The sequence below is a fragment of the Zingiber officinale genome, chromosome 2B (genome assembly GCF_018446385.1).
Source record: "Zingiber officinale cultivar Zhangliang chromosome 2B, Zo_v1.1, whole genome shotgun sequence".
NCBI lineage: Eukaryota > Viridiplantae > Streptophyta > Magnoliopsida > Zingiberales > Zingiberaceae > Zingiber > Zingiber officinale.
This window is the reverse complement of record NC_055989.1, coordinates 93,602,324-93,606,750: the sequence shown is the minus strand read 5'-3', so window position 1 is coordinate 93,606,750 and position 4,427 is coordinate 93,602,324. Positions and strand designations below refer to the sequence as shown.

General features: G+C 44.5%; 1 pseudogene; it reads right to left on the bottom strand.

The window, feature by feature from the left end:
- Positions 1–228: 228 nt before the first annotated feature.
- LOC122049890 lies at positions 229–300 on the bottom strand (annotated as a pseudogene).
- Between the last annotated feature and the right edge of the window lie 4,127 nt (positions 301–4,427).

The following is a 4,427-nucleotide window of genomic DNA, read 5'->3' as shown; positions in this document are numbered from 1 at the left end:
TTTCTACGAGATCTGCGGCACCATGAAAGTGAACGGAGTCCCTTCAGAATCAGTAAGGTTATTGCTCTTTGGATTCTCTCTGAAAGATAGAGCCAAGCAGTGGATGAATTCCCTTCCAGCAAACAACATTACATCTTGGGAGCAGTGTGAGCAGAAATTTCTTGACAAATTCTATCGACCAAGCAAAACTGCCCACATGAGAGACTTGATCGCAAGCTTCAAACAGATAGACTCAGAATCATTATTTGAAGCCTGGGACAGATTCAAGAGCATGTTGAGACAGTGCCCCCATCATGGCCTTGAGAAATGGTTGGTCCTGCGCACCTTTTACAATGGAATCAACTATCACACGAAGGTATCCCTCGATTCTGCAGCAGGAGGAGCACTGATGAACAAGAGCCTTGATGAAGCTGAAGAGATCATAGAGAATATGGCACAGAATCATCATCAATGGGCATCAGGAAGATCTGGTGGTTCTTTCTCAGGGAACCCAATAAAGGCGTTAGGGAAATTCAACGTAGATGCAGTCACTCTCATGTCTGCAAAGCTGGACGCTCTGACCAAGAAATTTGAGGCCATGGGAAACAACAACAACATGGTCAATGCGATAGTTTATGTTTGTGAAATCTGCGGAAGTACGAATCATGCTCAAGATACTTGCCCCCTAGGGCCAATACAAGCATAGATAAACCAACTTGAGCAGAGTGATGCAATAGTCAGCTACAACCAAAGATAAAATAATCCGTACTCCAATACATACAATCCAAGTTAGAGGAATCCCCCAAACTTTTCATACCGGAACAATCAGGATCAAGGGCCAGCAAAACAGGGCTACTCACCTGGGCAGCAGAACTACTCAGCTGGACAACAAACTTTTCAACAGCAACCCTCACAATTGTCCAGAATTGAAAAGATACTTGAAGAAGCTCTCTCAGCGTAAAAGGAGATGAAGAATGAGATCAAGCTATTAACTTAAAGAATGGAGAATTATGAGAAGCACTAAAAGATGCAAGACAGTCAGATAGCTCAGATAGCCCAATCCATCTCAAGAGCACAGGGAACATTTCCAGGGAAGCCAGATATAAATCCAGTGAAACATTATAACCACATTGAGTTGAGGAGAGAACGTATTGTGGGAAACCCCTAAATCATTACCCAAAAGGAACTTGACTCAGAGAAGGAGACCTCTCTCCTAATGCCCAATCAGACTCAAAACAAGGATGGAGAGGAGGCTACTAAAAAGGTTGAAGAAACTCTTCAATTTCGCCCACAGAATCAGACGATTCCCTTCCCTCAGAAACTGATAACCTCCCAAAAGGATGAAGAGTTCAACCGATTCCTGAAGAAGATCAAGGAGATTTGCATAGAAGTGCCACTGATAGATGCATTGCACCAAATGCCGAAGTTCGCGAAGTTCTTAAAGGATATTTTATCTAACAGAAGATAAAAGGGCGACTTTGAGACCGTAACATTAACAGAGAATTGCAATGCTCTCCTTATGGCAAATTTTCCACCAAAGCTTCAAGATCCAAGAAGTTTCTCCATACCGTGCAAAATTGGATCTGAATTGATACCGAGAGCTTTCTGCGACTTGGGGCCAGTGTTAGCCTATTTCCGTACTCTTTATGCAAGAAGCTAAGCCTCTAGAACATTAAACTGGCCACTATGACACTGCAACTAGCTGACCATTCATGCAGATACCCAATGGGAATAGTGGAAAACGTGCTAGTAGAAGTGGGTGGATGTATAGTTCCCACAGATTTCATTATCTTGGATATGGAGGAAGACCCCAAGATATCGATCATCTTTGGAAGACCATTCCTTGCCATAGCTGGAGCCATCATCGATGTAAAAAGTCACAGATTATCCTTGGAGATCGACAAAGAAAAGATCGAGTTTGACTTATTTGATTCCTCCATCTGCAACCCCTCTTCTCAGGGCAATTCTAGCAAGATCAACATACACAAAGTCGAGGAGTGCAGTGTTCATGAGAGTTCCCCTCTAGCAAGCAACAAGAAGTACATTTGTCCTGCACGAGCGAAACTGAAGGTGCAGACTGGAGCATTAACCCTTAGAGAAGAGTCGTGCTTCCATAGGTTCAACCCACACTGATTGAAACATGGTCGAGCTAAAGGCCTAAAACAAGCGCTTCTTAGGAGGCAACCCAAGGATTTTTCATTCTAGATTGTGTTTTGAACATTTTTATTATTTCTTCACTTTTGGGTATTCGTTTTCAGGATGTGCAGAGCCCCCATGAGCTGGCCGTGAGCATTTCATGGGCGTGGAGGCGTCAGAGGGACCGAAAGAGCGAAAGGTGAGTCACTGTGAGCCTAAAGGAGTTGACCGTGTGATCCCACACGGCCGTGCAAAGCCAACAGCAGGATGGAGGCCACGGCCCGTGCAACCTTGCACGGTCGTGTGGCCTATGCAGAGAGAAGGAAGGCTCAGGCCGTGCCAATTGGCACGACCGTGAGACATGCCCAGAGACGAGGAAGGACTGGGTCGTGCCAACCGGCACGGCTGTGCGGCCTTGGCCGAAAGGAGAACAGAGGAGGCCGTGCCAATCGGCACGGCCGTGTAAAGCCATACCTAACACGGCCACGTCTATAAGACATGGTCGTGCCCCTGCCCCTGTGCGCCGCCCTACCCCTCTAAAAACCCTATTTCCATCTCTCTCTCTCCCAAAAGCCTTCCTCGCTCTACTATACCTCATCAAACCCTGATTTACCACCTCTAGAGCTCACTTTTGCTTAGATCTACATCTAGATCTAAAACTTCTTCAGGACACAAATCTGAAAAGAGAGAAGAAACTTCCCTATTTTCCCTTCCTTCTCCTCCCCTTCCACCCTCAAGACCCATTTCCACTAGAAATTCCTCAAAGCTTTGCACCATGTCGCAGATCTTGAAGAGGCTTCGTCGAGGAAGTGGTGGATCTGGCGAAGGAGATGCACCGGGAGGCGACAAAGGCAAAGGGAAGGCTTCTACTTCAAAAGGCAAGGGAAAAAGGGTGGCACACGACGAAGGTAATGAAAATGAGTTCAATATCATTTTTAGAAATCATGAAAAAAAAGCTAGATATGATATCCTTGTCGCTAGGAAGATTACATGCACTAAATATATAGATACTATTACTATGGACATGTTAGGAATTAAGGATGATGTAGATTGGAATGATATTATGTACGCTCATGCACCGACCTACCCCCGCCTAGTCCTTGAATTTTTGAGCTCACTTGATGTTAAATTTTCTTCTGAAGATGACTATGTAGGGGTCATAACTTTTAGGATGATGAATAAAGAAGTTCGGTGAAATTTTAGTGATTTCAATAACTGTTTTGGTTTACCCATTGGTGGTGCCCGAGGATTTGATGATGAAATTAGGTGGAATGAATTTTGGATGTCGATAATCGAATCGAAAGACCCTTATAAGCCCTCTTGAGCCAAAGCATCCTGTATGCAAAACCCGACCTTTAGATACCTTCACCGAGTGATGAGCAAAACGATCGTTGGTCGAGGAGAGAGTGATGGGGTGGTTAGAAAGATAGAACTGTATTCTCTTTGGGTGATGTTAAATAAAGTTGATTTTGATTCAGAGTTTCATTTCTTGCAAACTTTATGGAACGAAGCTAAGGCATCTTCGGGGATGATAGTGTTCGGTGGGTTGTTCACCCAAGTAGTATTCAATTTGGGTTTTGCACTTGATGGATTATAGGTGATTCATGGTAATGACAATATCGACATCGATTCTTGTCTTGCTATGAAGATGATTTGTCAGGATGAGAATGCGTTTGCTTTCCCTAGAACCAATGGTTTTTCATTACCCCTTCCTTGCCTAGAGCGCACTTCAGTTCGTGACCTCGTGAATTGGGTGATTACTGATTTACACCCCGAGACTGTACCCTCCATTGTAGAAGAACCCGAGTACCACCAAGAGCCCTCGTCATCAGGATTCCCGCAGCCTTCCGGATATTCAGAACCTCCTCCTAGACACTCTTTTACTTATGGCACGGGATCCTCTAGGTTTGATTTTTCTGATTTCCGTACTTCTTTAGACTCCCTTCATGAGAAGAAAAATACCCAATAACGATTGTTGGAGGGTCGTTTCAAGTTATCTGACGATCAGTTTAGGGAGGTACAGGATCATTTTTAGTTCACTAGGGACTTCTATAGTCAGGTGACAGAGTTCGTTCAGGATTATGATGTTGACCAGGAAAGAATGAGAAATTTTATGGATGATATGGATATCACTAGACAATAAGTAGTTGCCCTATATCAATATCGTCAACACCTTGGCTATCTTCTTGGTATGCCTAGATTTCCCCCTAACACACATCAGGGACCCCCTTTTCCCCCACCCCTGCCACTGTATTGATTTCATCAGGACGATGAAAGGTCTAAGTCTGGGGGGGGGGGGGGGGGTGTTGTGT